The sequence below is a fragment of the Anguilla rostrata genome, chromosome 7 (genome assembly GCF_018555375.3).
Source record: "Anguilla rostrata isolate EN2019 chromosome 7, ASM1855537v3, whole genome shotgun sequence".
NCBI lineage: Eukaryota > Metazoa > Chordata > Actinopteri > Anguilliformes > Anguillidae > Anguilla > Anguilla rostrata.
The window spans coordinates 14,768,782-14,780,322 of NC_057939.1; positions in this window are offsets into that span (position 1 = coordinate 14,768,782).

Genomic DNA, 11,541 nt, shown 5'->3' on the forward strand with positions numbered 1-11,541 from the left:
CACAGCAGCTGTCTTTGCTTCGGCAGAGGTCTCCTCACCAGCGGCTTTAGCCAGTCTCACTTCTTCACTGTTAGCCCTTTTTTTGTCAGTAGGCCACAGAGCTTCTCTCCATGCAGCAACTGTAGCTGTTTTTGCCTCCTTTTTAGCCAAAGCAACCATAACAAAGACCAGGAGATCGGAGCATAAGAGATCAAGAGTCTCACTTTCGTACATACAAGTCAGAATTAAGCTGACCAGTGTTTCAGTCAGAGCACTGACTTCAACAATTATCTGCATCAGTTCAAGCATCAGGTCATTTACTGATCTTGTACTTGTTCCATGCTCTTTGGCTTTTGCTGTTTTGCCGTGCCCTGAGAGACCAGAAGTGAACTTGTCGGTATTCATTAGCAAGTATAAAACAATTACTCTGGCAGGCACCTTGGTAACTGCACAGAGTTCCCTAATTTCACAGCTGATTAGGTGTACCAGCTCATAAAGCCGATCGCTTGATGTTCCCGGAGCCATTATTGGAGCCTGTAGATGTGTATTATTATTAGTATTATTATTAGTAACGAATAAGTAAAAAATTCTATCGACGTTTTCCGCAAAATCACAAATTCACAATACTTAAAATTGTATAAACAAGCACATATTACATTAATTCGACACGTGCGTCACAGATGCCCCGCAGGTGAACGTCATAGCGGTTCAGGTGCTCGTCACAGCGGTTCGGGTGAACTTGACAGCGAGTGAAAACACGTGACAGTAGGAGAGTTCGTTATTTTGAACTTAAATGTAGTTCTGAAGTAGTTGCTTGCTATTGAGTCATGTTTACTGAATTTACGAGGCAATTTTATTTACTAAACTTAACCCACCCCCAAATCACTGCTGCTAATCCAAAATAGCGCATTTCCATTTTTAATTTTCGCGACGTATGTTACTGGTGAACGCAGAGTAATGCGTTGCCAATCTGAATAAAGTGTCTCAGTTTGAATTGACAACTAGCATTTGGGAAATGTAAGGCCATATAGAAAATGCAGTCTTGCATATCTTCACTTAGCCACTAAGGGGTGCCATTTGGCTATTTCTGTGCTCAGTTGAATGTTAATAGAACGCATTCATTCCTTCTACTCCACGTTTCCTGTGCGACAGTTTTATCTTTCTTAAAATACATGAATACATTGTTTCCTGTGACCGGATAGATTTTCTGTTGTTGAATGAAATAACAAAAAAGCCAATTGTTTTGAAGAACAGTAGGTGGAAATTATTAATATTTCCTACCAAATTTGAATCGAAGTTCAAAAAAGTATGATGGTCATGAAGACTGAATACAATTCAGTAAGTCCCAGCAAGAACAAGGGCGATATACCAATAAACATAATAAGACAGAAGTTTAGTAATAGGTTTTCTATTGTTCCTTCCTCTATTTTAACATCAATGCAGTCACAGCCACAACATAGTGGAGACACACAACAAGTTCAATAAAAAAAGGAATAGCAGTTTGTTAACAAAATATGGTTTACAGTAACAAATGAAAATAAGGGCCTTACAACCTGACAATTTAACCCAGCCCTGGAGGAACAAGACCCTCCTGGGCCAACCTGAGCCCTTTTCTAGAGGCCGTACAGGTGGTTCCGATTACAGACCACACCCCATCAGACTCACCCTGGCCTGCACATCACCTGTGACTAAACCAGAGGAGACAGCCAAACAGAAAAAAACAGGTAACTGCAACATTGGACACATTTTATTGATTACAAAACAACTCCAATTTAGAGGCACAAGGACTTGCACTCTCCCAACAGAGATGAGCCAAGCTGTGTAACTTAAGTTTTCAGATAATGCTTTGGCATGTCTATTTTAAATGCATGTCTCACTTTTTGTCAAAGACCATAAAGATGGTCTTTGTCAATTTTATAAATCATTTTATTTGGGGACCCATACCAATCAATGTTCAATTCTTTAAATCAAAAAAGTAAATCTCCATAAATTAGTTTAATATACGGTACTACTGTATGTTGCCTCGCAAATAACAGGGCCATAATGGAAAGAAGTACTATACATTTTGTCATTTTTAATGTATGCACTGGTTACTTTGGCTGCATACATTTTTAAATTGTCTGACAAACAAATGAGCATACTGTCAGTGGCTGTGATTCCCTGGGGGACTTGATTTGTCTGTGCATTGTGTTGAATGCAAGGCCCAGTATCACCATTACTGCTTCTCCCTAAAAGACTGTAACCTGCTGAGCGATGGTAAAGTGAGACATCCGAAAGAGTAAGAAACTGTCGGTCTGGAGATATTGTGATCTTGTTCATTGTCAGCTTTCTCTGGGTTAAATGGGTTGGAAATAATGTCCACAAGTCCCAGGGTCCTTTCAAACCAATCTTGGCGAAGAGCAAAGCAATATCACAGAAGATAGTTTGACAAACTCAGAAAACTTTGTGCTATATAAGGTTTTTAGTGCTGTATGATTTCAGCTTTTGTGTTTGTGTGTGTGTATGTGTGTGTGTGTTCACTCTGAATGTAGCCATAGACTGAGGGAAAGTTTGAGACTTTAGTGGGGTAATCATAACCCCAGGACTTAAATGGCCTGTTTCATGCAAGGAGGGAGGGAGATGTGGGGTCTGGAGCCATGCCCAGAAGCAGATATGGCATTTGAGTTTTTGTCCAAGCGTGAAATCCTCTGTGAATTTGCTCCATCTGATCTCCATATGACTCCTCTTAAGTTCCATGTATCAGACATGTCACTTGTAGTAGTAAATAAATGGCTTCTGGACTGGATTTATATGAATGTGTGCATGGAAAATCTTCACCAGGAATGTATGCAGATTTAGTTTGCTTTGGTTCATTTAAAATAGTGTCTTTTCTGGATGCTTGAGTCTGTGGTCTTGTTTGTTTTGAGGTGGCATTTTAAATGAATTATTTTGATTTATAATCCTGAACCTGAACTACTGTAGCTATCTGACATTTTTGCACATATGTAGGAGACATTACATTTTTTCAAAGTTTAGCACTAGGGATAACTATATTTGGACATCTCTGAGACAAAAAGATCTGAGGACAAAACTGCTTTATTGTAAAATATACTAAAATGCAACAGATTCTTTCAAGTTATTTTATTCTTAAGGACTGTTCTTACGGACTGATTTTAACTGTCATGGTGATTGTTTTCAGGGTGACCAATGTGTGGGTGGCCAGAACCGGAATGTTGTTACTTTTGGCTATTTCCTGCCATTGTCCCTTTACTTTCCTCCACTGTGGTTCTCCTGCAAAAGCAATGGAAACAGTTGTGTCACATTGTGGCCGTTTCCAGTTTATAGTTTGGAACATTGAGTTGAATTCTCCTAGAACAATGACATACAACCAGTCTAAAAACAAAGGTACCTTGTTCAGAAAATCCAAAAAACCCAATAAAGCTTTTATATTGTATTATTAATGTAAAAGGAGCTTGAGCATTGGGTAAATGTGGCCAATCCCAGCAATTTGTCTTGCAAATAGTGTCTCATACAGTATTTTTAAATTAACTGCTCAACAGAAGAGTGTGATCTGAAATCTTAAGTGATTTTACATAAAATTATGAACTTTACATTAATAGCTGCATCTAGACCTGAACATTCGCCCCATAGAAACCCATTATGGTGAGAAAAAGTTTTAGATGTGAAAATTATTTTTGAAAAATGAATACTTGTTCCTTCGTAGAGATTTACTTGCTGCCATGATGTATCCTCTCGTTAGGAACATATGTCGCAGTGTGTTGCTGCCATCTCGAATTGGCCACCATTCTGAATCATAACATCCACCACTCAGTTTGTATTTCTGGCCTAACTACCTTACTGATGGTATGGTATGTATTATTTACATCTTAGATTATAGTTTTGACTTGCAAAAGGTTGCATGAGTTGGCCTCATGGGGGCAGTATGACATGGAAAGTTCTGTAACTTTGATGTGTTTTTACCGAACTACGTAGAATGCCAAGGGATGACATGCAGCTTTAACACAATCTCCTGCTGCTTATAACTGTGGGATTTAAAGTACTTTCCTTTTTGCATTGATGAACTGTTTTGGTAGTGGAGAGCCCACTGGAAGTTGTGCAAAACAAGACCACTTTATTGCCCCACTCATTGCTTTTTTTAATCATAATTATTTAAAAAGTTTACATATACATACAGACCCAAAGGCACATCTATGCCACAGGTAATAATTCCACTCTCCAGACAGGGATTTGGCAAGGGGATGAATAAAAAGTCTAGGGCCATTAAATGACTTGGGCAAATGAAGTCTGTTGTTCAGACAAAAATGCAAGTCCATCCTGTCCTCGAGGGGGTGTGTGTGCCTGTGTGTGTGCGTGCGTGCGTGCGTGCGTGCATTCGTGGATGTGTGTGTATGTGTGTGGGCATGTTTGAATGGTGAGGCAGAGTGGAAGGGAGAGCTGTTTACAGAACAGTGTGTTGATTAGGGCAGTCCCTGGACTCTCCCACACCCCTCGGCTGCCTCGCTGGTGGGTGTTACTGACACCAAGGTGTACAGTGAGCTGGAATGTGATCCAGGGATTCCTCAGGCGGACCATCGCGACTGGTACTGCCTTTCCCCATGCCTAGAGCCCCCTGTCCAAGAGGGTGATAAAGTAGCACCTCCCTGCAGGATGAGAAATGTGAAGGGCTTGGGAGCACCCTCTTAAAATCCGCAGAATTCCATCTCTGCTGAATCACTAACCTGGCCAGATTCACCTTTTCCTCCCCATTTTCTCTTTTGAATCAGCGATGTTGACATCACACTATGTTGCAGCACCCTTGGGCCCGTAGAGAGTATGAATAGGCTTCTTAGAATGCTGTCAAATTTTATCATTAGATCATAAACCAACCAAGAACTGATGATCGTTGACCTCTTGAGCTTTCTCTTTGCCACACATTTTCCATTATTTAGTGGGCCAAAATATGTGATATAATTACATAGTTTTTATAGTCAACATGAGGAGACCTGTTCTATTGTAAAACACCTCAGTTACAATGATTTTTGGCATGTGTATGCCTCAAATATTGATTATCATTTTCAAGTTTGTATGTATGCACTACCTAATTATTACTAAGAAGTTAGTAAGAATGATAGCCTCAAAGACCCAACACAATAGTGCTCTAATCTGATTTGTTTTCCTTCCTCTCTTTGTCTGCTAGTTCTGGCTTAGAAAGAAATGTTGCTCCGATCGAAAATTTACTGACATCTTGCCACTTACAGCAAGGTCTGTTATCATGTCATTATTGAAGAATGTATTGTTTGAAATAGGTTTAAAAGATCCATAAGTGTATAACCACTTATGTGCTTACTTTGAAAGTGCTTGTGGTAAGTAAAAAAAACTGTTACTTGGATTTCTTTTCTTTTTTTAAACATTTTTTACATTTTTTACATTCAGATAACATTATATATTAAAAAAAAGGATCTACGCTAATTTTATTGAGCTGCTAATTAAACAGAGATCTGTAAATCTGTCAAAATATCTGATGGAAATGCATTACCAGGCAAAAGCTCTGCAGGGATACATCAGTGACCACATTGTTACCAGGCTACCATCTCTACAATATAAACCTCATCTCTGAATCAACCCATATTAATTGGAGATATATTTTTCTTTTTTCCTGTTAGTGTGCTGTTTGGTTACGTTGGCTTTTTCATGGTTTGCATCTGATTACAAGAACAATAAGGATAGTAACACAACCGATTATGCTGTGGGTAAGGATCCTCTCAGTATTCCAGAGAAAACACAACCGGCTAGTGTGAATCCTCTGTAGGTTCCTGTCTGGTCTTGAAAGCGGCTTCGCGTGACTCATAATGGTGTGTGTAAAGATGTTGCATGCAGAACATCGGGCCTATAGTGCCGTTTTATCCTTTGTGACTTGCTCTGCACGAAATGCCATTTGTGTGCTGGGAAAAAGGCTTGCTGTGCATAGATTCCCACAGCAGCATTCCTCTGCCTGCTTTAATGGAAAGGGATACGCTGATACCAAAGAACATTATCATCGAGCATTCCTTCTGCTGGGGGTTGTCTAGACTTAAGGTTGTGCATTGTGTGCTCGCTAAATTAAGCGCTGTGTCTGTGCAAATATTCAAAAATTTAAGGACCATAGAGCCCAACCACGGTAAATTTACTATGGTAAATGTTCGCTGTGTAAATTCCATCCCCGGACGAGGTGGCCAGGCTGTGCTGGAGTAATCCCAGAATCCCTTTTGTTAATGTCATGTGTTTCACAACCTCCCTGGTGCCAAGACGTGTCCCATTAAATAACCCATTGCCACCACCCGTCTGGAGTCCAGTCCCAGTCAAAAAGCATCTATTGGGAAGGCAGAACTGAGCAGTGTAATTAGAGGATCCCTGCCAAAGCTTCACTCGTCCTCCGCAGAGAGCACACAGCCAAGAATGCAGCAGGGGGTTGTGGTTCATGGGTATTTGTACAAAGCAGTTGGAAAATTTCTCATTACTGTGGGTTTTTTTTTTCTTTTTCAAAAAGGTATTCCCCAAAGTTCCTTTCCACTGAGTCAGGCCTTAGGACTGTGCAGGCTATTTTCCTGGGGCCATGTTCAAGGACAACCTAACCCAGCACGGCTCCATTGCTCTTCTGACCACCCGCATTCCACATAGTTGGTATAATGGGCGTGGCCAGGCCTATGATACATGAAACTGTGCGAACACGCTTTTACATCAAGTGTGTGTCTGTGGGAATGCCTCTGTGCTTTCAGTCATGATACCTCCCTTCGGTTTTTGATGTGAGCCCAAACATCTGCCCCCACATAAGTGTGGGGAAGAAGATTGAGCCTGTGGACAGCTCAAACACCACCTGTCATCCGCAAGTCCGTCTGTGAAACATTTCCCCCGTTCACTGCAGTTAAAATTTCTTTTCCATTACTAATCTTCATATTAGTCTGAGAATCCGAAGAACACCCACACATTTTTACGTGTGAAGGCAACCACATTAATGTAGGAGCTCAGGGTGTCTGTCCACTGTTCATCTCAGGCCGCTCCTCTGTACGAGAGTGTGGATCACACCTGTTGCAGTCTTCTTGCCAACACATGTACACAGTATGCCCACTCCGTGGTGGAGATATAAACTGTATCTGATAGAAGACTTTTTGATTAATTAGGAGTGATCCTAGGAATGCGTTCAACACTTAACTTTGATATCTGGCTGGAATGGACTTTTCTGGAAAAGTAATTTGTCAGACCTGAGATAAATCAGGGAAGTAGTATAAACTACACAATCCCTGTTAGAAAGAACAGCAGATTCTCATATGTTATCCCAGCCTTGCGAAGTAGGAGGCCATCCGGAGAATTAATACAAACCAATCAAACAGATTCTGTTTAATTTACATTATACAGTATATCCTTTTTTGAATGATATAGAACTTCTTTTCAGTTACATTATAGCAGTGCAGTTTTTGGAAAACACCACTTTAGGTGCTTTGAATCCTGTTTTTTTTTTAATGGGATGGTATATAAATCTTGGTGTCTGTCACTGGTCAGGATTTAAAGGGCTTAATGTGGAGTTGTTGACTGAACTGATTTAACTCTGGCATTAACACTGTCACACCAGGTAGCAGATAAAATAATCTGTCATTTTGATTTCTAATGTAGGTAATTGCTTTATGAAATGGATTCAGACTTAGGAAATCATACAAAGAGAGCACTGACACTAGTGTATTTCCTACCTCTTCCTGTCTCCTTCAGAGTGCTTGTTTTGAGTCTCCACAGCAACCCACTTTGGCCAATTAGCTCCATCAAGCAAGGTTTCTTGTCAGAGTTTGTCCACCCCGTGGTTCAGTGGTTACCCACTATGTCACAAACATTGGGTTCACCCGCTCTGTAGTGCCAGGTTTATCCAGGGCATCCCATTTACAGTAACTAAGCCTCTTTCCAAGGAGAATTTTCCCTCATTTTTCTCCTTTCCAGTGACAGTTGACACTACAGGATGAGGGCAAACCGCCTTCCTCCCTCCTTGACTCCGAGCTCCAATGCTGTCAGTGAAGGCAGCTACGTAATGGGACAGCATTCCAGTGTGTCTTTTGGCAAATGTATAAGAAATGCAGCTGTTTCCTCCAGCTACCCGAAAGCTCAGTGTGCCCCAGTGTGTGAAGGCGTAAGGCGTGTCTCTGGGCTCACAGGAGAGATTTACGTCAGAACTCCTGTTTGTACAGGAAGTCCCGACACCTGAGGCCCACTCTCCGTTGGCCTGCACAGCTTTGGGGATGTCCTCCAGTAGTCACAGCCCCTGACGTCATGCTCCACCAAACACTACATCCATTTTTCATCACAGGCAGGGATGCAGCTCCTCACATTGGATCACTTTCTCACAGTTCCCTTGTTCACACCAGACCACATGTTTGGGACTCAGTTTCAGAAGTCCTGCCAGTGCTTTTACGAATTGCATTTACGACAGTTTTCTGCCTATTCCTGATAATACCCAACATGTGTACTGAAATTTCACCCCACCCCCAAACTTTAATAATCATTTTAACTCCATAGGCCACCAGTTTTCTCCTAGCATTTGCAGCCAGTGTTCCAAGTGACTAGCACAGTATACAGTGAGGTAGACCTTTACGGCACTGGCACAGCTGCACAACAGTCTGGCTGCCACTAGCTACCACAGTGATGAATCAGGCTGATATCCATAGCAAAAGACCCAAGCAAGCTACTGTAAACTATGGTTTGCTTTCCATAGTTAGCCCCTGAATTAGAACTATGTGCTCTTCAAACAAGAAGTATTGTGGTCAATCTGGCATTAGAACACACTGAAATGAAAAAAAATCTCCTTTTTTGCCTACAGCCGAGGTCAAGTCATATTACCTAAAAGAATTTTAAATTTTTTTATGTATAACATCTATATTTCAAATGATGCTTTGTGCATTTTTAAATGTACTGTATTCCAGCAGTAAAAGTTCACAGCACATTTTACACAGCACATTTTACAATATATTTAAATAAAAACTGCCACAATGTGCAAAATAGAACGATACTCACGTAATAGTCTAACTGAAAACCAGTCAGTGCAGGTATTTAATGAGCGGTAAAGGATCCATTCAATGACTCCCTTACATAATCCATCACATCTGACAGGAAAGGAACAGGTCACAGCAGCGTTATGCAATACTGGGACTGTGCCACCATGGTAAGGCTCTGGGAGATGGAAATATGCTATCGTGAAAGGCGGAATCTCCTATGTTGATGGACAGCGATACCCTGAGTTTCCTTGAGGGCAGAGCTGGTCTAATCCCCAAACTATGCAGCTTGTCATCGCTGCGCCTGTGCGCTCTGTGTCTCTGCCAAGGAAGGGCATGAGGGCAATGTCTTTCTCCTTTCCAAAAGACGCCCGCACTCACGCACGCACGCATACACACTGTACAAACATGCAGTACAAACATGCATTGAAGTCAGGAAAGAGTTAGGAGTCTAGTGTCATGGAAACCACTTAGCAGAGAGAGGTGATGAAATCTAGAAGGAAGGGTAGGAACACAATGGGGTGTTGGATGGAGGGGTTGTCAAATGCATCAGGGTAGGGTTAGCAAGGTCAGAGATTCCCTCATCATCTCATTCTATTTCATCATTATTTTCTGTCCTGTCCTGTTTTGTTATCTGGTGTGTGGCCTCAATAAAGTGAGCCAACAGGCTCTTTTGTTCTTGCTTTGCATGAACGTAAGAGACCTCCCACCAGCGTCAGTAGCTTCAGTTACAGTGATGTCCCTTCTAGCCAGATGTACAAAGAGAACTGACCGGAACAAATGACAAAATAGCAATGAATTTTAGCTTCAGTTTAATGTAAGGTTAGACCGAGAAAGAGAAATGAGTGGAGTTAGAACATTCTTCTGGTTTTGATTCATTTCTCCTCATCACGTAACTGACCATGTGCTTACCACGGTCTGTCCTGGGCGATCATGGGCATGGCAGGCTCGATAAGGGAGGAGTACGATGGTATGCCTGATCATAAAGGAGGTTCTGTCTGCCCCCTCTGACTCATCGGCAGCCTGTTTGTGTGTGTTTTATTGTATCCAGGCAAAGGCCGCTCCAAGTTTCCGCGCTCCTGCTTCGAGCAGCACTTTCCTGAACCGCAGCCAGGAAAAACTGCGTCGGCTTGGCAGAGCAACTGTGGGAAGGCAATGGGTAAGAAGTGCCTGAGCTCTGAGACACAGAGCTTAATATAGCTCCAGCTCCCTGAAACACCTTCCTTTGTGTGTAGCACCCGCAGCCTCCAAACACAAATGAAGAGAGGGAGAGACAAGGGGGGGGGGGGCTGTTGAAAAGCAGAGGGGGAGAGAAAGGGGGGAAATTAGGGGAAGGTTAGACTGAAAGAAAAATTCAACCAATTGGTGTAAAGTGACCTTGGAATGCATCACTGATTGTGGGTTTGACAGTTACAACAGTACCCTCTTGCAGGCCAAGTGGCATTTTGCCCTTTGCCCATAGTCTGGAACAGGATGGGACCAGCCTGTAGTAATTAAGTGTGTTGTTTGGTCCACTTCCACTGACTTGCACTTCCCATGGGATGTAGCCTGCCGGACTGAGATAAGGGCATAGCTTTCACTTCAGCTGCACAACAGAAACATGCATGTTTCCTGCTCTAATAAAGCATCGCAGTCTCTTTGCAGAGGATTCAGGTTGATGTTAGCCTCCGCCCCCAACATGAACCCACGCTCCCTCCAGTCTCTTTATCGGACCTCACACTGGTTCCGGAAGGCCCATCCAACTCTTGTTGACATTCTCAGGCATGCAGAACACTTTGCAGATTAAAAAAGAGTATTGGGTCTGAGATCATTCAGCCAGCCTGTTCCAGGACGAGTGTACTTAACATTGCATTTGCACTAACACGGGACATACATTCTTGTACACTGCTAAGAGACTTCAAACACCTTAGAAGTCAGGTCTAGACATTCAAGGAGAAGAAGTACCGTTCTGTTGCCAAGGAGGGGAATACCAGCAAGACTGCAAAAAGAAAAGCTCCATAAGGGAAGTTCCTTTTAAATGTGAAAGCAGCTGGAGATTTTGGCACACACATTTAAACAGGAAAGTTTGAAAGTGCAACCTGAAACGACCCCCTGTTCACATTCAGAACACCAAAGGAGAAATTCTACTTTATCTACAGCTGTTGGAAAAGAACTATAAACTGAATTCAAATATGCAGCCGTTTACAACATGCCAGCCATGGGACTGTGTTTCATCTTCACTGAGGTCCAAGAGATATTTTGAAATTCCAGAACCAAAGGATAGCAGGGAAATACTCTTTTTTTACCAAGAGAAATTGCTTCAGTTATCTCATCTGGAATGATTCATCCATGAGGATCTGAAATTAGTGTTAGTGACAATAAAAGTTTTTTTTTTTTCCATTTTAGGCACTTTTATTTTTACTTACATGAATTGTATTGCAGTCATGTGATTGACATCAAAAAGGTGAAGACTGTGCTGCAGTACTGCACAATTAGTCCATGAATCTATTGGGAAAGCACACATATCTCCAGGAGAGCTTCAAAACCTTAAGCTGAAAATTCAATTAGCAACATTTGTTTTTGTTTAACTTGAGAA